The 24,949-nt window shown below is 45.1% G+C and overlaps 1 protein-coding gene across 5 annotated transcripts in view; it reads right to left on the reverse strand.

The window, feature by feature from the left end:
* MATN2 (matrilin 2) overlaps positions 1-24,949 on the reverse strand; it is a 132,356-nt gene that overhangs the window by 92,411 nt on the left and 14,996 nt on the right. The gene's annotated exons all lie outside the window — the stretch shown is intronic.

Raw genomic sequence — 24,949 nt, forward strand, 5'->3', positions numbered from 1 at the left:
CAAGAGAAAAGACTACCATGTGGGGTGCCTGGGTGTCCCAGTCAGTTGAGTGTCTGACTTCGGCTCAGGTCACGATCTCACGGTTAGTGAGTTCAAGCCCCGCATCGGGCTCCGCACTGACGATGCGGAGCCTGCTTGGGATTCTCTCTCTCTCAAATATTAATTAAAAAAAAAAAAAAAGACTACCATGTAACACAGCACCACAACCCTACCCAGTGTCATGCTCAATGAGTACATGTCCACAGATGCCTGAGACATGGCCCCTGAGGCCACCTCGTGTGGCTCTGTCACCTTGTGCCTCCTCCAGACTGTGACTAGTTCTTGGGACTTACAGGTGATTTCATGGATATTTCAGAGGCAGTTTAGACTATTTTTTATCCTATGCCCCCAAAGTGACTTAACCTGCAACTCCCCTGTATTTAGGGCACTGATTGGGGCACGTGCTCCTTGGCTAGGGCTGCAAAGATCACGGTCAAGTCCCTCCATCTCCAATTCCCTTATTAGTCAGTCGCCAGCTGCTGTATAACCCCTGCCAGACATCTGACAGTAAATGTTGATGAGCTACGGCCCTCTGTGAATCCATTATGCTCTACTCACAACCTCCTAAAGAATCCCTGGGGAACATCCTGAAAACTTGATTATATTCTATTAGGGAAACACCCTGGGCTTCTTGATGGCATCTAAAACATACTTTGGACTCATTAGCAAATCATTCCCCACTTGGTAAGATTTTCCAAACATTTTTCCAAATGCTGGGGCACTCATGGGTCTCTCAACACCACCACACATGATGCCGGGAGCAACTGCGAGTAAGCCAAACTACGGAGTCAGGACCAGAAGGGACTTCTGAGTGCTGGAATGATGAGTCAAAACTAACAAGATTAAATCTACTTGGTATAAATGGTAAGCCCTGCACGTAGGGCTCAAAAACCCAAGGGTATAAACCATAGGGAAAGAACATCTGCCTGTCAGCCAGTCATGTGATAAAATCTCAAGCCAGGATGGCAAATCCCAAGCTTTGCACGCCATCCCCCCGGCTTCCCGACCTGGCACCTGTGAGACCCCTAATCAATCGCAGGCTCAGAATCAAAGCTCTGCCACCAGACAGCTCCCGGCTTGGCACCCAGAGTTCCCTCCACCTGGTGTCTGGAGGGGGCTTGGGGAATGAAACCGATTTGCCAACCAGACCCTTTGCAATTGGGCCCTTAGATCCCACCCAACCATAATGCCCCAACCTTCTTCTTCTTTTTTTTTTAATGTTTATTTATTTCTGAGAGAGAAAGGGAGACAGAGTGCAAGTGGGGGAGGGGCAGAGAGAGAGGAAGACACAGAATCCAAAGCAGGCTCCAGGCTCTGAGCTGTCAGCACAGAGCCCAACGCAGGGCTTGAACTCACGAACTGCAAGATCATGACCTGAGCTGAAGTCGGATGCCTAACCAACTGAGCCACCCAGGCACCACCCCCCACTCCCCACCACCCCAACCTTCTCATCAATGGCTTTCCTGGCCTGAGAGAATAGAGAGACTCTCCCGCAAATGGAACTTACTCTTCTCTTTACAGCAGAACTTCCCTATAAACGAATATTTTGGTGAGTTTCATTGATCAGAATCACAATAGCTAAACCTGGCAGCTGTAAATTCTCAGGATACTCTTTCATCAAAGCAATTTCTTCCAAAGCCACCACCTAAGGGTCACTGACAGCATGATCAATCATGTTCATGGGAGAGGTGCCTGGATGATTCAATCGGTTGAGCGTCTGATTCTTGATTTCAGTTCAGGTCATGATCTCACAGTCCGTGGGGTCAAGCCCCACATCAGGCTCCACACTGACAGCACGGAGCCTGCTTGGGATTCTTTCTCTCCCTCTCTCTCTCTCTCTCTGTCCCTCCCCTGCTCTCTCTCTCTCTCAAACTAAACAAATAAACTTTAAAAAATAATCATGTTCATGGGAGAACGAACTAATGAAGGCTTTGGCCCAGCCCTCCCTACCCTATACCTTATCCCCTGACAATATTAGTCTGTAGTTTCCTACATCCTCTTTAGGCTGCCTCCTCAGCTTAAGACTCAACCCTGTGGGCACCTATTTCTGAAAACCTTTCTTTGATGCTCCCACCCCACCAGCCTAAATTAGGCCTTCCTCTGAGTCCTCGGGTACCTCCCCCAATTACCTCTGCTTGGACGTGTTCCCACCAGCATCTCACGCATGGAGCTACCCAGCCACATGCGGTATCTTCTATGAATCCCTGGTATCCACATAGTTCCAGATATGATGCTCCATCATCTTTTTGATGCACATGTATGACTGGGAGGGGTGGAAGGACAGGGAAGAGAGAAGGTGCAGATACTCCTCCAGGAACTGGGAGCACTGGGAGCACTCAGTGGAGATATAAGAAAGAACCCCCACAGCAGTAACCTCGATGTCTTGATGACATCAGAAACACCTGGAGTGTGGGGGCCTCTGGGTGGCTCAGTCAGTTAAGCATCTGACTCTAGACTTCAGCTCAGTTCATGATCTCATGGTTCAGGGGTTCTAGCCCTGCTTCAGGCTCTGCATTGACAAGGTGGAGCCTACTTGCTATCCCCCCCCCAAAATAAATAAATAAACTTAAAAAAGAATAAACACCTGGGGTGTGTATTTAAAATGCCGAGCTCCAGGCAGCACCCTAGACCTAGTCAGTGAATTCACCCCAGGCAGTGAATCTGACTCTCTGGGGCTAGTGCCCGGGAATCTACACTTGTAATTCTTTCCGTTGATTCTTGAGACAAATCTGAGAGCTCCATCCCAAGGGGTATGTGAGCCAGAAAGATCATGTACCACTGAGCCAAGAGTCCAGAGGAGAAGACAGTATCAAGGGAGCCCTTTCCAAGACCGAGACAGACCTTGTTAGTATGGCAACCATACATCCTGGATTTTCCCATGTTCTCTTCTGATGTTGGATCATGTACATGTGAGCTATGTCCTGGCTTTCAACTAGGTTCAGAAAATAAATAAGGCAGGCACCATTATTGCCCCCAGTGCTGACCCTTAGAGTCTGAATAACAAGTCCACTGGCATGGGGCAAAAGAGTGGTGGTGGGATAAGGATTTCAAACCCACGCCAGTCTGATGCTAAGACCTGCACTGTTAGCCCTTACTTCCCAGTACGTGAAGTGATGTAAAGAGTCTCCTGTGAACAGGAAAATGTCCCAGAGAAGAGCCTTACCTAACTGCGACTCCTGGTTGCCAATTAACACATTTTTCCCTCGATGAAATGTGGGGAGGACTGGAAGCAGAGACTGGATGAGCCCCGGGAGTTAAAGCTCAACTCAAGACACACTCCCCCAGGGCACATGTCTTCTTCACTCTCTACCCTGGGCCAGTGCCTTGCGGTGGGGGGCACCACTGTGCCTTAGCCCCAGGGATTCACCTGCTGCACACATCCACGTCCAAAAGTGCCTTGTGCCTCACCTGGCAGTGCCGACACTAAGCACCATTTGCGACAATGTGCCATGATGTCATCCCACAAATACGAGACTTACTGGCCTGCAAACCCACAAAACAGCAAGACAGACCTGTGGGGTCACCACTGGGCTTTATTCATCTGTGTTTCACCACCCCCTGGCTCAGGGCTGGTAGACAGAGGGGAGAGAACTGAAGGCACTATGGGCAAAATACAGTGCTGGAGTTGTTGGTGTTGACGGGTAGAAGATGCAGTCCCTGGCCTCTGGGGGCTTACAGTCCAGGGGTTCGGTGAGACAAGCATACAGAAGCCTGTGGAATGACGCAGGGTAAGGTGAACCATTATCTGGTCATCCTAATCATGGCACAGGCTCAGCCAGAACAGCCCGTCCCTTGACCATAAAGAAGAGTCGCTAGAGACTGTAATTCTGAACAAGGAGGCACAAACAGCAAAAATATACAGCAAATACGTGCTCTACCTCTTGGCCAACTACTGAAGAGAAGAGTAACAAGTACAGCCAGATGGAGTTGATTTCCACGGACGCCCCCCTTGGCTCCCATTCGTCCTGCTTTGAATGCCTGGTTGGGGAGGAAAGAAGATGGAAGAGGGCTGAGGGAAGGGATGTTGTGGCTGGCCAAGCCCCCATCCTGCCAGAGCCCCTCCAGTTTTTTTCTCTGCTCTGTGTGTTCTTCTTCTCCTTTTTTTTTTAACGTGTATTTATTTTTGAGAGAGAGAGAGAGAGAGAAAGAGAGAGAGAGCAGGAGAGGGGCAGAGAGAGAGGGAGACACAGAATCCGAAGCAGGCTCCAGGCTCTGAGCTGTCGGCACAGAGCCCAACGTGGGGCTCGAACCCACGAACCACGAGATCATGACCTGAGCCAAAGTCAAAGGCTTAACCGACTGAGCCACCCAGGGGCCCCTTGTGTTCTTTATCACAGACCTGCTTGTTCCAATGAGCTGGGTAAAAAGTCGAGCCACCACATACCAAGTGCTTCTCTCAAGAACACCGGAGATACGGTCAGAACGTCAATCCTTATTCTGTTAAGGTCTTTCCAACACCCACAAGCTGAACCAAAGGTCCCGGGCAGCAGCTGGAATTTCACTACGGCCACGTTTGCTCCGTGTCTACCTTCCCCGGCTATTACCAGGGAGAACGTCTGCAGAGCAGACGGAGACGAGTGCACTGGGAGGGATGGGTGATGGGTGCTATCTGGCTGTGGAGATGCACACTGGTAAGCTTTTGTGCAAAATATACTCTCCAATGTCACAATGAGATTTTGCTGCTGTTGTTCTTTTTTAAAGAAGGTTCTGGTGAATGAACTTGCATCTTTGGGTAGCAGTGAGGGATTCTGGATCGACACCAGCTCAAATTTCAGTCGTCCCTGCTGATTGTCATAAATTCCTTTAGGAACACAGCTCTCTCAGGCCCTCAGGGAGTGTGTACCAACGAGCCAGCAAAATGGAAAAGAAAAAAAAAAGGAAAAGAAAGAAAGAAAAAACATGCCACATCACACCAGTCTCCTCTAGTAGCTGTTACATGAGCTGAAAGAAAAGACATCATATGAGGTTCAACAACTGTGGTTTCCAGAACCCTGGACAATTTTCTTTGCAAAGGAGCCAAAGAGAAAGCTGCCCCGGTTTAGCCCTGGAGAAAACAGTTTCCAATGAACTGAATGAATTTCCTTGCAAGGTAAAGCAGTTTGTTAAAGTTTCACTAAAAAAAAAAAAAAAATGCCCCTCACATCTTCTCTGAGTTTGTCTTACAAACAGGCTTTCTCCCAATCGATAAAGAAAAATATAAAGAAGTCCTAAAATAATCGATGGTTTTTAAACTCTCTGAGGTGACTGAATAGGTGCAGAGTGAGTTTGGTATTCTCTATCAAAATCCCTCTCGCTGTCTTTCTTCCTTTCCCAAATTGACAAATGACTCATATCTTAACATCGTAACCTACACACACACACACATACACACCCTCAAAACCCGCCCGTCCCCCCACAAGATAGCACAGAAAGTACTGAGAAACAGTTAGGTGATTTCTTCTCTCTGCAAAGTGAAAAACAGCATAGGCGGCTTTAAAAAAGCAGTGGGCATTTAACCCACAGGAGCGTTTTAACTTAATAAATTGAGCAATTGCCTCATCTGCTTTCTGGGAGTTTGGCAAATGGAACTCGGGAGCAGAGCAGAGAGGCCCGGGAATAGCCGTGCAGGGTCAGGCCGAACAGATAACAGCCAGGAGGAAGGGGATAGAGGCCCTGACGCCGAGTCTTGCACCCCTTTCCCTGCAAGGGGAGGGCGCAGGCACACACAGAGGGAAGGGAGAGCGGTTTCCACAGCCCTTTGCCGGCACAGGCAAAATGGGTCTTTGGAGACACTTCTCTCATCATTCTGGTTTGGCTGAGTTATGCAAACATTATAGAACCCCCCTCTTTGTGCTAGGCGTTGGGGATACAGTATGAGAACCAATCTCAGCCTGGGAGGAGCTGACAACCTTTTAAAGAAAGACAGATTCATAAGATTTATGAAAAACACAAGCAACTAGAGCCTGGAGGAGAGCACTGATCCCAAGATGGCGGAAAGGGAGATGCTGGAGAAGCTGATGGGTACTACATTATTTTGTAATATTATTCTATTAGTAGAGGACGAGCAGGTGTTGGTCAGGCAGAGTCGGGGTGGGCACTTTAGGCAAAGGGTCAGTGTGAGCAAAGGCCTGGAGGTCGGAACAGGGTAGGGGGCTCACGTGCATGGGTAACCACAGGGGGTGTGGTATGGCTGGGTCTTGAAGGGCACCATGGAGGATGACGGGGCCAGGTAGGGAGGGCTGCGTGCACCTCCTATTAAGAAGTTTGGACTTTACGGGGTGCCTGGCTGGCTCAGTCAGCACAGCATATGACTCTTGATCTCAGGGTCATGAGTTTAAGTCCCACATCGGGCATCGAGTTGCTTAAAAAAAAAAAGAAGAAGTTTGGACTTCGCTAAGGAGCTAATGGGGAACCACTGTGTGCCATCCTCCTTTAGGGGACATTCTAGGGGCTCCTGACTCAGCCCAGACATCATTCTTCTCCATCCCTGGCCCAACTCAGAACCAGTCTCTCCAAGCCCACCCTCCCACCCCTTGCTTTCCCTTCAAGACCCCAGCCTGGTGTCAGATGTAAATTAATATCTTCTATGTATAAACTAATGGAGAAGGCACCAGAGAGAATTTTAAGACAGTTCCCTCATCTTTAGGAGTTGAGTTTCTGCCCCGTTGGTATCTAACCCTGGAGCGAGTCTGCCTGAAGGACTTTCAGGGGTGGAGCAGACAGCTTAGGTCGGCAACCGGACCCTCCCAACGCCTCTCTCTTCCGTGTCCCACTCCTGTACCTCTGTTGCTCGCCCCAGTTAGTTCAGATGTCACCTGAAATCACCACTGATGGAACGTCAGTTGGCACTCAGCACGAAGCGCTACCTCTTTCAGGAATCTTCCAATAGTGCAAAAGCAAGAACGACAAGAGCCATACTTCCCAGACCCCGGGGCAGCTAGGGCTCTGGGTAACAGGTACCACCAATTAGATATCCTCACAAAGGAGGAAGCAAGGTGGAGTCTGTTTCTGCTGGCAAGAAAGGTTGTAGAAAGACAGGCTTGGTGTTCTAGTATCTGCTCACCAGCTTCTTGGAGGCAGTTATGGTGACAGGAGCATTCTGATCCCAGCAATGAATTCTTGTGTGACGGACCCAATTCCCACTTCTCCAGTCTTTCCAACAATTATGTAAGTACCTCATTCCCAGTATGAAATCCCTTTATTTTTTTTAAGTTTATTTATTTATTTTGAGAGAGACAGAGACAGCGTGAGTAGGGGAGGGGCAGAGAGAGAGAGAGAGAGAGAGAGAGAGAATCCCAAGCAGACTTCGCACCATCAGCGCACAGCCCAATGTGGGGCTTGAACCCATGAAACCGTGACATCATGACCTGAGGCAAAACCTAGAGTCGGATTCTTAAACCGCTGAGCCACCCAGGCGCCCCTGAAATCCCTCTCTCTTTACAATACCTAGAGAGCTTTGTTTCCCGCATTGGCCCTGGTGGTCCCCTCAACTCCTCAACATATCTGAATTTTGCCACCACGCTCATCCGCAGTGGGTTCCTACTGAGAGCTCCAAACACACTGAAACAAACAAACAAAAATACTACTGGCATGTTCAGTCCTCTTCACAAAGCTCACCTGAAGGCCTAGTGCCTCCAAGCTTTGTGAAAGTGGGGCCAACTCTCCTCCCTTCCCTGAAACCTCTGCAAGCCTCCCCCACCCTTCTCGCCACAGTGACTCCCCCAGGCACTTAGATCGTTCTCATTCTCCAACTCATTTGGAAACTGTCCTCTCTCCACTTTGATACGATGCTTCATTTCCTCCATCCTTACTCATCTTGGCGTAGGTCTCCACTCCCTAAAATATACCGAGACCATGGGTTACACAAAAGGACAACTACTGAGCCTGCTATTTGCTTCCTCGTCACTCATAGCGCTTGGGTGAGTGCTCGGCTCCAGCTGCTGTACTTGACTCCATTAAGCTTAACGCCCTATGTTGGGGTTGCCATGGAAGCCAGAAATAACATTTCAAGCATCCCTCACAGCCTTGGTGACTTTGGTTTCTAGGCTGTTCTACAAATAGTCTTTCTTGCAGCTGATCATTAAAATGAAGATCAGCTAATAAGACAGCATGTTTAATGAACTAAAGTGGTATTTGTTACCGACCTGATAATCACAAAGTATTTAGGATGTGCAAACTTTAAGACCGAAAGGGACCTTCAAGACAGGATTCACTGTCCCTATTTTACAAGCAGCGAATGTAGATCATGCGGTGTAATGGTAGGGCAGCCTCCTGACTCTCAGGCCACCCATGTGCCCCACCTAACACACATTCCCCATCCTGGGCAAGTTACTTGCTCTAACTTCAGTCTCCTCTTCTGTAAGATGGGGACAATGACTGTACCTACCTCATAGGGTTGTCATGAGGATTAAGTAAGTGAATGTGTGTAAAACATGTAGAATGGTGCCTGGCACAAAGTGAGAGTCAAAAAAATCACTTATTGTGGTTATTATGATTATTATTATCCCCACCTGGTATTATATTGAAGGCTATAGGGAGGCAACATGGCATAGCACAAAAAACAGCAGACTGGGAGTCCAGTGGTCCATGTTCTGATCCCTACTCTGCCACATTAGCTACATAACCTCCTTCTTTTGGGGAGGGGGGTGGGGCATGTCACTTTGATCGCTAGGGTTGGACTAAAGGATGTCTCAGGTCCTTTCCAGTTCTAGTACACCACAGTGTGAAAGAAATTAAGTTAGGTAGGGCTGTTCCTTGACCTTTATAAACGGTTATATCCATATCTACAATGATAGCTAATGTTTACTGAGCAATGGTTATATATCAACACAATGCTAAATGTTGTACATGTATTAACTCCTCACTTTTTGCAACAACCTGTTGTCCGCATTTAACAGGTGGGAAACTGAGACACAGAGAGTTTAGAGTAAGGTCACACTGGTAGTAAGTGGTCGAGCCAGGATTCAAATCCGGGAAACTGAGTCTAGAACTCATACTCTTCAGGATTAACCTACAAGAAACGACAAACTTCCACACACAACTAGACAAGGGTGCGATCTGCATGACTTTATATGACATGAATGTTCCCTAGTTGTAACTGTAGGATACCCTGTCGGCTATATCCATAAATTCCCAGCAACTGGCACTGTTCAAGAAGGTTTTGGGAAACTTGCCACAGAATAAAATAATTCTTAGTTCTTCATTACACTCCAGAGATGATCACTTCCACCAACATCCCTCACCTGGATGATGGCATTAACTTCCCAACTGGCATTTGCCTTTGCCCTTCTACAGACTGTTCTCAATCCAGCAGCCAGAGTGATTCTTTAAACACAAGGGAAATCACCTCACTGCTTAAAACCCTTCTACGGTTCCCATCTGTCTGAGAGAAAAGCCAAAGTCCTAACCATGGCTCCCAAAGGCCCACATGTTACTTCTCTAAGCCACACTACACTGGCATTGCTATTTCTGAACACTTCAGGCATGCTTTTACCTGCTGTTCCCTCAGCCTGAACATTCTGGATTCAGTGACTTGCCACCCCCCCACCCCCTTTGGGGGTGTGTAGAAAGCGCCCCCTCTCAGTGAAGCCTTCCCTTTCATGATCTAAAATTCCCCACCCCCATCCCAGCCAGCACTCCTAACCCTCTTTCTGGCTTTATTTTTCTCCATAGCATTTATCAACTTCTCTCATATATATTTTACTTATTTATTTTTGATTGTCTGTTTCTTCTATTAGAATACATGATCCATGAGATCAAGGATTTTTGCCTATTTTGTTCCCAGCAGTGTTCCCAACACCCCCATCACTAAGTGACTCAACAGCTATTTGTTAGATGAATGAAGGAACAGGCACATATCTGGGGTCCTGTGACACGAGAAAACAGCTTCAGACCGTGACTTGAAGAAGGTTTCTTACAACTTTCTTCTCACCTCTCAAAGGTTATTCCTGGAAAAAAAGACTCGAAGCAGCATGCCTGGATATTTATATTTCTAAACTTCTACAGAAACAAGATTAAATCTACTCTTGCATGAGAGAACCTCTAAGAATCCAATAGATAACAATGGCAAAAATAAGCATATATTACTTCCATAACAAAAAATGCTTTAAAAAGTGTTTAAAGGTTGGAGATGCACATTTACTCTAGCTCTTGAGGCAAAACCAGTACCAGAGAACGGAAGTTATAGGATCAATTTCGGCATGCTATAGGATACGGACGATATGTATGGATTTCAGCCAGCTGTGTTTCAAGATTCCTAGAAAAATTCATAAAGCATTTACTATACAAGTTTTAAATTGCATTAAACACATTTAAATTGCATTTAACACATTTCCATTTATCATACAAGCCTTAAATTTGCAAAAAAAAAAAAAAACTAATAAAATTTAAGGCTTTGACATTCTTTTTTAGTTTTTTTTTAACATGCACCAACCATTTGGGTAATTTTTTTTCTTGTGCTCTCTCTCATCTGTCACCTTAATTATTACTTCCTTCCTTCCATTTTGTGTGCTTCCAAGAAAATGGCTTACCACAGTAGAGTGGACAACACTAGAGGTTGACGACTTAAAATTCATTCCTCTCCTTGACCCCTTCCTACTCCCTTGCCTAAGATTTCAAGCAGAAAAGAGGTGCCCATGAGCTCCATGAGGGCAGATCCCACCCCACCAGGAAGGATTCCTTACTGAACCAAGTCAGTCATGGTTATCTTACTCTCCAGACTAGGTCGTTGGAGTGGGCATTCAATCCAGTTTGAGCCAGTGAGGAGTAAGGGAAACTCTACTGAAATTTCCAGAAAAGGTTCTGGTCTCTGACAAAAGGAATGAACTGAGAAATGTAAAAGTCCTCTTTATTCTCTTCCTGACTTGACCATGATCATGGAAAAAAGTGATGTTTGGAGCTACGGCAATCACCTTGTGACTACAAGGCAAAAGCCCAAGGAAGGAAAGCCAATCTCCTGGGACAACACATCTAAAAGCTAGAAAGAACTCTGGCCTCAATGACAAAACAGAGCTGCTGCCACCAGCTGGGAATCACTGACCTCCAAACTTCTTGTGAGATATTTAAATCTCTTTTCATAAAACCACTGTTAGCTTAAGCCAACTGCAATTTACCTACTACCCAGAGAATTCACTACTGATACCGAGCTTGCTACAGAATAGCTGCTCAATAAAAATGTATTCTATGTATGAAAGGATGGATCTGATGGTACAAATTTTGCCATTTGAAAAAATAAAATTTATTAGACTATTTTGCTAAGTATGCATATTTTCTAAAATACTCATGTAGTCAATTCAATAGAGATTCTTCTCTAAGACCAATATCTGATTTAAGGTTTAAAATGGTTAAAAATGCTATTTTATATGTCAGTAGATGCTCAAATAAATAAATACAAATTAGTAATACTAATAATATTAATAAATGTCATCTCTCATTCATACATTCATTCATTCATTCATTCAGTACACGTTTAGTGGGAGCTACTAGGCCAGATGCCTTAGACCCAGAGATGAAAAGACCTAATTCCTAGATTTAAAGATGTGACCGTAGAGTGGGATCTGTTAATTCCATTTTGCAATGCACAAAGTGTTTTTTAATAATAAATTTTAAAATTGACAATAACAGCAATGAGCATTTACTGAATGTTTCCTCTGTGCCAGTCTCCATGCTAGCCCTTTGTCTGCATGGTCATTCCCACTTCTTATCATCCCCATTTTACAAGTGAGACAACTGGAGGTTAGGGTGGTTTTGTTACTTATTCATGGTCACACAGTGGAAAGCCAGAATTCACATTTAATAAAAGTTAGCTACTGTTATTTTTAACACCAACTGACAAGAGTGGTGGCAGGTGTGGGAAGATTCAAGAGCCACAGTTGACTGCAAGCTCATAAGAAAATGGCACAAGGAGATTATCAGGAAAAAGGAAGCCATTTTAGGCTGTCTCTGCAGAGCTAGAGGCTCCTGATCCAGGAGTGACAGTTCAGGACACCATTCTGTATTTAAAGGAAACGTAGGCAGGGTTATTTCTCCCTCCTGAGCTCTAACCTGTAAACCAAACTAGCAGTTGAGCATCTCCAAGGGATGTCCCTTTGGATGCCCCTTAGACACTCCAACTGAACATGGAATTTGATCTCACACAAGGTACTCAATGTTTGTTGAGTGAATAAAAATTTAGTTGCTGTGGTTGTGTGTGGTAGTTTTAGGTTACAGCGGTTCGCATTCAGGGATTATGTCTGTCTCGCCTGTGTCTGGGGCTGGCCTCAGCTTCAGTGGCTGGTTGGTTTATGGCTTGGTTCCAGCCCTGACTCAGTGTGACCACTGGCTGGGGCAAATGTCTACATGAGAAGAGACCATATGGCAGGAGGAGAAAAGAGCTCCCCTGAGCCCTGGGAGACTTGGTCTTAAGTCATAGGTGCTGCCGGTGAATCACTTCATCTCTGGGCTTTGGTTCCCTCATCCTGGTTCTTAACCTTTATTTGTACCAAGAACTTCCATGGCAGTCTGGTGAAGCCCATGATCCCTTCTCGGAATAAACTTGTTAAATGCCTAACATAAAATGCAACACCCACTAGGATGGCTACTATTTAAAAAACGCAGTATACCAAGCGTTGGTAAGAATACAGAAAACTTGGAACCCTTGTGCATTGCTGGTGGGAATGTAAAATGGTGCAGCCACTGTGGAATACAGTTTGGCAGTTCTTCAAAAAGTTAAACAGAGAATTACCATATTTCTCAGCAATGTCATCCTTGGTATATATCCAAGAAAAATTGAAAGCAGAAGCTCAAATGGATACTCGCATGCCAATGATCATAGCAGCATTACTCATAGTAACCAAAAGGTAGAAACAACCCACGTCCATCAACAGACGAATGGATAAACAAAATGGGTATCTATATCTATATCTATGTCTATGTCTATATCTATATCTATATCTATATCTATATCTATATCTATATCTATAGATAGATATATGTATAATGGGTATCTATCTATCTGTATATATAATGGAATACTCTTGAGCCATAAAAATGTTTGGATACATGCTACAACACGGATGAACTTAAAAACATTATACTTAGTGAAAAAAGTCAGACACAAAAGTATGAAAATTATATCACTCCATTTAAATGAGGTATCTAGAATAAGCAAGTTCATAGAGACAGGAAGTAAAAAAGAAGTCACTTGGGAAAGGGAGTCACTTCTTAATGGGTACTTTCTGATTGGGATGATGAAAAGTTCTGGACAGTGATGCTGGTTGCATAACAATGGGAATATACTCACTGAATTGTACACTTCAAAATGGTTTAAGATGGTTAATCTTATATGTACCTATTACCACAATAAACAAACGGATGAATAAATGCAACGGCTAAGAAAAGAGGTCAAGTATTTGAACTACAGTTATCAAGATATTTTAAAAGCTGGAGATATAGTAACAAATGTACTTTTTTTTATCAGAAATATTTATTTATTTATATGGTGCACTTAATAGGGTACTATTGCTATTGACATTTCTTTTTCTTTTTTTCCCCAATATATGAAGTTTATTGTCAAATTGGTTTCCATACAATACCCAGTGCTCATCCCAAAAGGTGCCCTCCTCAGTACCCATCACCCACCCTCCCCTCCCTCCCATCCCCCATCAACCCTCAGTTTGTTCTCAGTTTTTAAGAGTCTCTTATGCTTTGGCTCTCTCCCACTGTAACCTTTTTTTTTTTCTTCCTTCCCCTCCCCCATGGGTTTCTGTTAAGTTTCTCAGGATCCACCTAAGAGTGAACACATATGGTATCTGTCTTTCTCTGTATGGCTTATTTCACTTAGCATCACACTCTCCAGCTCCATCCACGTTCCTACAAAGGGCCATATTTCATTCTTTCTCATTGCCACGTAGTACTCCATTGTGTATATAAACCACAATTTCTTTATCCATTCATCAGTTGATGGACATTTAGGTTCTTACCATAATTTGGCTATTGTCGAGAGTGCTACTATAAACATTGGGGTACAAGTGCCCTATGCATCAGTACTCCTGTATCCCTTGGGTAAATTCCTAGCAGTGCTATTGCTGGGTCATAGGGTAGGTCTATTTTTAATTTTCTGAGGAACCTCCACACTGCTTTCCAGAGCGGCTGCACCAATTTGCATTCCCACCAACAGTGCAAGAGGGTTCCCGTGTCTCCACATCCTCTCCAGCATCTATAGTCTCCTGATTTGTTCATTTTGGCCACTCTGACTGGCGTGAGGTGATATCTGAGTGTGGTTTTGATTTGTATTTCCCTGATGAGGAGCGACGTTGAGCATCTTTTCATGTGCCTGTTGGCCATCTGGTTGTCTTCTTTGGAGAAGTGTCTATTCATGTTTTCTGCCCATTTCTTCACTGGGTTATTTGTTTTTCGGGTGTGGAGTTTGGTGAGCTCTTTATAGATTTTGGATACTAGCCCTTTGTCCGATATGTCATTTGCAAATATCTTTTCCCATTCCGTTGGTTGCCTTTTAGTTTTGTTGGTTGTTTCCTTTGCTGTGCAGAAACTTTTTATCTTCATAAGGTCCCAGTAGTTCATTTTTGCTTTTAATTCCCTTGCCTTTGGGGATGTGTCAAGTAAGAAATTGCTACGGCTGAGGTCAGAGAGGTCTTTTCCTGCTTTCTCCTCTAGGGTTTTGATGGTTTCCTGTCTCACATTCAGGTCCTTTATCCATACAAATGTACTTTAAAACAATTAAATAACAAGGACAAAAGGTGGGCCCACTAACTCATATATCTCAAAGTAGCAATTAGTATCAACCGTATTTTGAATTATCTCTGACAACTATAATGTGTCATGAAAATATCTGTGGTCGCTGTTAGTGATACAGTAATGCTACTATTCCTGTGGTTTGTGGTTTTACAATCATAATAGAAGGAAATGCTCAATTGCAGTTAAGAGGTTAGTGAGAAAGCATGTAATTTTTTTCCCCATCCAAAGTAGGGACCCATTGAAGTCTATCCAAAGGCTCTGTGGTGGTCCATGCCCCACCTGCCCACCCATTAAACACCTGTCAACTACATGATCTCTAAACTCTCTTCTAGGTAAACTGGCATGATCTATGAGTGACTTCAGCTTCATCTACATGTCATAAATAAGTTAATATCTCTGACCAGATTTGTCCTTATCTGTAGCTGGGAACTGTGGTAAAATCTCAAGCCTCTCAAGGGCTATGTGAGGGAAAGAGAGAGAAGGCAAGCAAAAGGTGCTTTCCAAAACTGTAAAGCCCTCTTATAAGTGCTAGGTGTTATCAGGGAAACCTAAGAGTCAATAGAGACATCTTCCCCCCGACCCCACCCCCTGCACACCATCCTCCAGTCTCAATATTCCTTCAGAATTTTGGTATGAGCTTTGTGAACTATGGGAACAAAACACTGAGCACTTTTGTTAAAGAGTACCATGCTCCATATTAAAAGATAGTGTTATGAACTATAATGTATGCCAATAGATTTGAAAATAGAGATGAATTAAGGAAAACACCAATTATCAAAATAGACTCAAGAAGAAATAGAAAACCCAAACAGACTAGTGACTGTTAAAGAAATTGAATTTGTTGTAAAATATATCCTCTCTACAGAAGGCCCCACCCCGGATGGCTTACGAGTATGTTCTACTAGCTCTTGAGGACTTCTTCTCTGATGGATCCTATATGAATTCCCTCCCAAAGACCCATGCGACCCTAAAGCACGACAGGTAGACCCACTTGACTCTGCAGTATCATCGGCATCCAAAACCACGCCATCCTGGCACACTATAGATACTCAATGCACACCTGTTTAACAAATGGAATAGGTGATAAAACTGAGGCAAATCACGAAACAAAAAATAACATATTAGAACTAAACGATCTGGGTACAGGAACATAACTAGGTAAAATCAATGGCTTTCCTATTCCTCTGCATTTTGGAGACAAATTCAAGTTTGACTGGACTAGAGGAGTGGAGGAGCCTGCTTCCTTCAGTAGATGGGACAATCACACAGAACAGCCACAGGGAGACAGGCATCTGAGCACATTAAGGACAAATGGTACCTCCAGGAGAAGGGAACACTTCCCTGCCTACCCCAGCAATGAGTCCCAAACTTTTAAGGATTCTGCATCTTTCACTTGGCCTGACATAGCTTGTAATGTGGGGATTCTCAGGACATATTCATTCAGTCAATGGATCCCATAGACTGGAACAAGTCCTGATGTCAGGCTGGGGAATTAAGAGCTAGAGATGGAAAGCAGCTTCTAGCAGCCTTTGCCAGGTCTGAGCCCTCTGGACGAGATTCCTCCAGTTTACGTTATGGTCCAACCTGACTTTAAAGGCCCCTGAGGCTCATTCTCCCCAGGTTTCTCAAGGCCAAATGCCCCACAGTGCACGTCACCCATCGTGCCTTTCTGAAGGCCCCTCCTGGCTCTGAACCCATGTCGTCAGATGCCTACATTCCTCTTGTTTCTCCCCCCAGACCCTTCCCCTGCATCAGCTCTTTGTACATCTGGCCATCAGCTTCCTCTTTGATGTTCTCACTCCTTGGCTGGCTGCAGCCTTATGATAACTTCTCCCTCCTCCTCCCTTCCCAGCCCCACCATCCTCCGAGCAGCCAAAATACACATGTTGCCCTCCTTTCATCTTCCCCTGTAAATCAGCCTATTCTGGATATATTGAAAGAAGGCTTTTCTGAGCTAGTGGTTCTAATTCTTGGCTTTTGAAAAATCTTATTCGGACTTGGCTTCCCATCCTGGCTATGCTGCATTCATTTCCCATCTGCAGCCCTAGGACGTTGGCTGTCCAACCCACCATGTTTGTCCAACCCACTTTAAGGACTCAGAAGTATCCACATCTCTGAAGTCTTTGAGTGTGCTTCTCCGGTGTAACTCAGCAACAGTTTTATCACAGGAACATGTCAGAGAAGACATGCTGTCCTCCACAAATGAAAGTGAAAAGCAAAGCAACTGGCTGTGAGCTGAACTGCGTCCCCCCACAATTCACTAGTTGAAGTCTTAACCCTAGTACCTCAGAATGTCACTGTATTTGGAGATGGGATCTTTAAAGAGGTAATTAAAGTGAGGTCTTAGGCTGGGCTCGAATCTAATACGACTGGCATCCTTATAAGAAGAGGAAATTTGGGGGCCCCTGGGTGGCTCAGTCAATTAAGCATCTGACTCTTGATTTTGGCTTATGATCTCACAGTTTGCAGAATCGAACCCCAAGTCAGGCTCGGCGCTGAGCGTGGAGGCTACTTGGGATTCTCTCCCCCTCTGCCCTTCTTCCCTGCTCGAGTGTGCCTGTTCTCTCTCTCTCTAAAATAAAAAATAAAAATGAAAAAAAAAAAAGAAGAGGAAATGTAGGTGTAGACAGGTACAGAGGGAAGAGCAGGTGAGGACACTGGGAAATGGCAGCTAGCTGCAAGCCTAGGAAGGAAGCCTTAGAAAAAACCAACACCTTGCCAACCTTGATCTTGGACTTCTAGCCTCCAGAAAGGTGAGAAAATAAATGTCTGGCATTTAATCCACCCAGTGTATGGGACTTTGTTATGGCAGACCTAACAAACTAATACACAACTCAAGTCTCCATAATATTTCCTCTCCAGAATAAATGAAATATTTATAGGTTGATCATTCAAGGCAACTTTATGAAACAGCTCCTCTTGCTATTTTCAGTACCTAGTGGTCATTAAATATTTAAGTGTGAATTTTTTTAAGTAAAGATGATTATTGTTTATAATCATTTCAAAAGAATATAAAACATTCTTTTAATATTTTCAGTGGGGACATGAAGATATATAAAGCATGTTATCAAATATGCAAATGACTCTAAATTGCTACGTTAAGAAGGAAAAAGATATGACTCAAAAATGAGGAACTGAAATGAAGACGATAAAATTTAGCACAAAAAAAGCGAAGTATCCCACTTATGTTAAAAACACCTGCTATATGTCAGCTACTAAGCCAAGTGTACTAAAGGTCTAGTCCTAATAACTGACTACAAGCCCTCCGTGAATTAACCAAAAAAGCGAACACAATTAACCTGTAATCATTCTTTTCATTCATTCAGTTACCATTGCCAGAAGTGAAACTCAGGGATTCAACAAATTATATGTTGCCAGTCACTAAAAATTTCTCAGTTTCTCCCTTGTTTAAACTATGTGCTTGGAAAGGCTCCTAAGGCAGATTGTTCTTGGAAAGCAAATATTTAGCTTTTTTTTTTTTAAATAGGGAAGAAAGTCCTTATCTTCCAGTTCATTTCATAATTCCACAGGCAACTCCATAGAATCTTGGAATGTGAGGGTTTGCCGAGGAGAGGTTTATTTAAGCTTCTACACCCAAGGCTTCCAACATCCCTGAGGCCTGAGGAGGCAAGTTGTTTCCTTCCTGGAATAATCTGGTGGCTACAAAACTTCATATGAAAGAAAAATCTGTGTCCTTGAAAGCACAAGTGTTTGGTTCTGCATCTCCTCTTCAAGGTCTTAATAACAAGTCTGGACTCATCCATAACAGCCTTCAGAGAGCCCTTCTGCATCTTCTATTTGTTCAAGCTAAACTTTCTCAGGTCTTTCAAATGTTTTCCACATGCCCTAGCTTCAGAAACCTTCACCAGCCCTGTGGCTCCTCTCTAAAAATGCCTCTTTGCTCATTTGTTAGTTCATTTACTCTTCTCTAGGTATCTACCGAGTGCCTGTTGTGTTCCTGGCACGTTACTAATCACTGCCAATACAACATAGACAATGAAGCAGGCAATCGCTGTACAGGCTGTAAGTGCTGTGCTGAGACATATGGCATGCTGGGGGAATGCATTGTTGGGGTATTAAATGCCAACCTAAAAGACTGGGAATGCTTCCAGTGAGTCCTGAAAGATGAGTCCAATTCGGTTGGATAAAAGAGAAGAGGCAGGGTTGCAGAAAAGGGTTTGAGCAGAGGGAAAGGTAAATTGTATTCTCATATTCTACCTCTCCCGCTCAATGGTTACATGACTTTGAGCAAGCCATTTAGCCTCTGTAAGCTTTAATGTCTTCATCTGTAAAATGGGAATAATAATACCATGCAGAATAAACTGGGAACTACCTAGTACAGTGCCTGACACATAGTAGATGACCCCCCCCACCCAAAAAAAGATAGACCTCATTATCATTACTTTATTATCGTCAGTGAGGGAGACCTGTGACGTGATTGGCCAGAGGGGTAAGACTGTATGGCTTGCCTTTCCAAGAGGACAAGCCATCAAAGAGAAAAGAGGAGTGGCTATGTCAGTCACAGACAGGGATGCCCCCACCGTGATCCCCATGCACGCACACTGCAGCTGCCAAACACATGGGCAAGCTGAGGATAGAACATCCTGGAACTGAAGAAGGAAATGAGGGAGGGTGGGAAAGATTTAAGAGGGAGAGATAAAGGAGAGTTATGGAAGAAGAAGGGGATAAAGAATCTAAGAGAAGAGAAAGGAAGAAAGAAGGAGAGAGAATCTGTAGGAGGGGAAAAAAAATCATTGTTTTCCCCATTGGCTAGGAAAGCTTTTAACTTTGTAGCTTATTGGAAGTCACATACTATGATTAAAAAAAAAAAATTCTTCCAATGTTAATTACAAGATAGGAATGAGGAATTCAGTTTATGCAGTTTATTAAACACGAATGATAACAGACATTAGTTTATATATAAAACAGAGCAGAGGCATGAAGAGATGCATTTAAAGATCTTTTTTTTAAACGTTTATTCATTTTTGGTAGAGAGAGACAGTGCGAGAGGAGGAGGGGCAGAGAGCGAGGGAGACACAGAATCTGAAGCAGGCTCTGGGCTCTGAGCTGTCAGCACGGAGCCTGATGTGGGGCTGGAACTCACGAACCGTGAGATCGTGACCTGAGCCGAAGTCGGACGCTTAAGTCCGACTGAATCACCCAGGCGCCCCAAGCGATGCATTTTATGCCTCTGGGCTGAGCAGCAGCCATGACAGCCCCTCCACTGAGTCCTTGTTTCCAGCTGCAGTTGTAAAGCAGAGGATGCTGTGGAGGGCTGAAGAGGGGGGTGTGATTTTACTTCAAAGGATTTTATTTTTGAAAAGCCTTTGCTATAGTTAAAACAATTTGATAAGCTCTACGCATTAACCTTCAGTATAATTAGTTCTGATGACAAAGACACACACCAGCCACTTGATGGTTCAGATGTGTGCTAATCACTCTGCTGTAAGAGGCCGGCTCCCAATGCAGGCTGGGGGCCCACCTTTGCCAACTCCCCACCCCGGGGTAGAAAATCGCCAGCAGCTTATTTTCAAAGCTTCAGAAGGGGTGGGCCCAGCCCACAGTTTATTTTCTCTAACTGCAGTTTCTTAGCAGACGTTACTCATCCCGCAATGTTTCTGGCTCATACCCCACAGCATCTCCTCCTTAAGATCTTTGCCTCCTGCCCATCCCCCCACCCCACCCCACCTTCTAGATTTCTGTTCTACAGTGGTTCTCAAATGGAGATCTCCAGAAATGCGCCCAACTCAGACCTACTGAATCAAATACTCTGGGCTCAGGGACCAGTAGTCTGTGTTCTAACAAGCCTTTCAGGAGCTTCTGATGCGCAATAAAGTTTGAGAACCACTGTTCTGCTGCCTGATCCCAGTGCCCCCTTACCCCCTTGCCTGATCGTACTGCCTGATCTCACTGCCCCCAACCCCCCACCCCCTGCCTGATCTCACTGCCCCCATCTCCCACCCCCTGCCTGATCTCACTGCCCCCATCCCCCACCCCCTGCCTGATCTCACTGCCCCCATCTCCCACCCCCTGCCTGATCTCACTGCCCCCATCCCCCATCCCTGCCTGATCTCACTGCCCCCATCCCCCACCCCCTGCCTGATCTCACTGCCTCACCCAACCCCCTTGCCTGCTCCTATTGCCCCCAACACCCCTGCCTGATCCTACCTCCCCACCTCTGCTCCCAGCTCAATCCTACTGTCCCCTCTACCTCTCTGCCTGACCCTACTACTCTATCCCACCCCTCTGCCTAATACTGCTGTTTCATCCCCTCTCCCACCCTCCTACCTGATTCTACTGCCCCACCTCTTCTGTCTCCAAACTTCTGCCCCCTCAGTCTCCAGAACATGGTTCCGCCTTGGCTCTCCCACCTGGAGAAAGTGGAAGAAAGCCAAGGATGGAAGTGGGCATTTCACCACAAGAGCCAGAGAAGGAGTGTCTGGGAGGCCCAGAATCAGTGATGTCACCACACCTTAGATGAGACATGAAGATCACGGACTTCAACCACCTCCCTTTGTAGATGAACAGACTGCAGGACAGAGAGACTTGCCCAGTGTCACTTGCTAAGTAGAAGTGGAACCAAGACCAGAAGCATCCAAACGGGGATGAAATCAGTCATCTGTGCATCTCATCTTCTCAGTCGTTCAACAAGCACTGAGCTTTCCCGAGGGCAGGACGGACCAGTGCCAGGCCTTGAGGTCCGCAGACCTCAGGGTAACTGGCAGAAGCAGCAGTACCTCCAAATGCGGATGGGCATTTCATGGCCTGCTCAAAAACTCCTGGTCAGTGAGCAAGCTCGAGGGTGAGGTGCCCTCTTCTTTGTTCAAACACATATCTTCCCCTGAGCCGCGCATCTTCTCCCTAAGAGGGGTGGCAGTGGGCACCTTTTCTTTCTGGGTTTGCAGAAGCCTTGACAAGTTTGCCAAATCGCTTAACTTCTCTGAGCCTGGGCTTCCTCTTCTGCAAATGAGATAAGCCAATAACCACCTTGCAGTGTTTTATCTCTTTTCTCTCGGATTAAATGAGCTAGCAGGTCCCAACTCACAGCAGGGGCTCAGTAAACGAGAGTAGCCTCCAGAGGTGCTGTGAGACGTGAGAAACAGTCTTTATCTTCAAAGGTTTGTAGTCTAGTGGTAAAAACAAGTAGAAAAATAACTAGAATAGGTAGAATAGGAATCCATCTTGAGTGGGTGCCACTATTACCCCAGAAATACAAGGCAGATGGGGCTGACACCTTGGGAGAGGACCTGTGGTGTCTGTGGCCGAGGCCAAGAGGGTCCCACCTGGTTGGAAGAGGGAAGAGCTGGCCCTGGCTGATGCACAGGCCTCCGCTAAGGGAAGATATTCCAGGTAGAAGAAAGAGAGTGTACAAAGCCACCGAAAGCACAGGGAATGAGACACAAGTTCAAATCGTGATAAGGTGGCTTCAGGGCATGTAGGATTTGTGGCCTCAATGGGTCTGTCACTTGAGGAGCCAAAAGCTCTGATGGCCTCTGGCATGTGCTTTTCCTCCCTCACTGAGAGTGCCAACACTTGTCAATTAGGAGGATTGTTTTAGGATGTGGAAATTCATTTACTGGCAGCCAACACTTGAAAATGTGAATAATTATCAACATAGGCAAAAACTGCCATTGGCAACAGAGAGTAGGACATTCTTACACTTAATTCTCTTGGCCAGCCAATTCCTTCGGTCATGCGGCTAATTTAGGAGGTTTCGGGTCCTTATATGAAACACATTGCATTTTTACTAATATTTTGATGTCAGATTTAATTGGAAATGTGTGCAAGGATGGAAGTAAGTTCCTTGTAAGTACTGTGATTGCCAAGGAACAGAACTTGGGGCTGTATGCTATGAGTTCTTAGACTATCTTCATTAGCTTTATTTTTAACTGGTAAGTTAACTGTTGTTAAATTTCACTGAATTCTGCAGCCTGTACCCCTGAACACCTCTGACCCCTGGAATTTTCCCTAGCAGAGTGTGTGCGTGTGTGTGCACGTGTGTGCGTTCGCTGGGGGAGTGGTGGTTCAGCTCCCACCACCTGTTAACCGTACTATGGGGCTAGCCTCCTTTAGAGGTTCTGCCTCCCACTTGTCTCTTAAAACATAAACGTGAATTCCATGTGTACTACTGATGTGAAGGGGAATCTATCACAAGGAAAGGAAAAGGTTTCGAGGTTAGTTAGCAGAAATAAAATGGGCTACATTGGTAAACTGAGAAAAGAATGCATGTGTCAACAAGACCTTGTAAAAGACAAAAGAGGGAGAGCCAGCTGGCAGAAGTGTAGACAGTTTGTGTACTCTTGCTCTAGGAGTAAGGAGAGTCAAGAGTACAGTGGGTTAAGGTTTCCAAAAAGGGTGATATGAATCCAGTGGTTGTCCTGGCAACAGGTCCATCCCCCTCCCCCAAGTAATAAAGAGAAAAAATGTGCACATGCGAGACAGAGGTAGTTCGGGTGGAGGCAACATGACCTCTGGTTAGCCCCGCCTTGAAGGGGGCCTAAGGAGGAGGTGGGGAGTTTGGGAGGGGATGTGGGCCACTGATAAAGGAGGAGTCCAGAGGGAAAGATTCTAGAGGCTTCCGCCGGCTTATTCTCTGGGTACAGCCCATCCTGCAGCTCCAATTCCACCTGCTGGCATTGTTGCCTGGAGGGGACTTTGGGCTAGAGAATGCGTTCTGTCATTTTCTGGTGGCCTCTGCAAGTATAGGCTCTCCCTGCCCTTTGCCACGGCCCACGAAGACTGAGACTGTCCAGATGGCACAGTGAACGGACAGGGAGTCAGCAGTGATCACCATTGTTGCCTTGTTAAAGTCTCCCAGGCATTCCCACCCCTGCCCTAAGTGATTTGGTTCCCTCCCCCAGGCTGTCTCCAGCTCAGACCACCCACCTCACAAGCATGGCGGTCTCCAGTGCCTGACCAGGTCCCACCTCCACGCTCCAGCCTCACTCCTCCCCCCTGCCCGCTCAGATCCTCAGGGAGGATCTCCACCTTCACTAGGAATGCAGCCCTGAACCAGCTGTTTGCAAAGTGTGGTCTGGGGATCCGTAAGGGTCCCTGAGAGCACTTCAAAGGGTCCATGAGGTCAGAACTATATCCATAATAGCACTAATGTTTGCCTTTTATATTCTTATTCTCTCACGATTATATAGAGTGCAAAAAGTTTACTGATGTGGTTTTAGGTTCTGCAACTAACCTTTAAGAAACCATCATTTGTCAAGTTTTGGTGTCATATCAAAGAAGAATATCCACGATTATCTGAAAAGGCTATTAGAATGCTTTTCCTAACATGGACGAAACTAGAAGGTATTGTGCTGAGTGAAATAAGTCGGTCGGAGAAAGACAGGTATCATGTTTTCACTCATGCGTGGATCTTGAGAAACTTAACAGAAGACCATGGGGAAAGGGAAAGGGGAAAAATAGGGAGGCAAACCATAAAAAACTCTTGAATACAGAGAACAATCTGAGGGTTGATGGGGGAATGGAGGAGAGGGGAAAATGGGTGATGGGCATTGAGAAGGGATGGTTGAGATGAGCACTGAGTGTTGTATGTAGGCGATGAACCATGGGAATCTACCCCAGAAACCAAGAGCACACTTTACACACTGTATGTTAGCCAATTTGACAATAAATTATATTAAAAGAAAAAAAAGAATGCTTTTCCTTTGTCAGACTACATATCTGTGTGAGGCCATGTTTTCTTCATGTAGTCCAACCAAAACATTTCATGACAGACTAGATGAGGTGAGAATCCAGCTGCCTTTGATTAAGCCAGACATTAGGGGTGCTTGGGTGGCTCAGTCAGTTAAGCATCCAACTTCGGCTCAGCTCATGATCTCACTGCTTGTGGGTTCAAGCCCCGCATTGGGCTCTGTGCTGACAGCTCCGAGCCTGGAGCCTGCTTCGGATTCTGTGTCTCCCTCTCTCTCTGCCCCTCCCCTGAGCATGCTTTTTCTCTCTCTCTCAAAAATAAATAAATATTAAATTTTTTTTTTTAAAGCCAGACATTAAATTGGTTTATAAAAACGTAGAACAGTGCTGTTCTTCTCACTATTTTTTTTAATTTAGAAAATGTCTTTTTTTTTATACCTGTATTTTATGTTATGGGTTATGTTGGGGGTTTATTTTTAATTAATGAATTAACTAAGTAAAATATGTTTTAAGTGTTTATTTTTAAGTGTTTACTACATGTCTGTCTGCC

Source organism: Acinonyx jubatus, chromosome F2 (assembly GCF_027475565.1).
Source record: "Acinonyx jubatus isolate Ajub_Pintada_27869175 chromosome F2, VMU_Ajub_asm_v1.0, whole genome shotgun sequence".
Taxonomy (NCBI): domain Eukaryota; kingdom Metazoa; phylum Chordata; class Mammalia; order Carnivora; family Felidae; genus Acinonyx; species Acinonyx jubatus.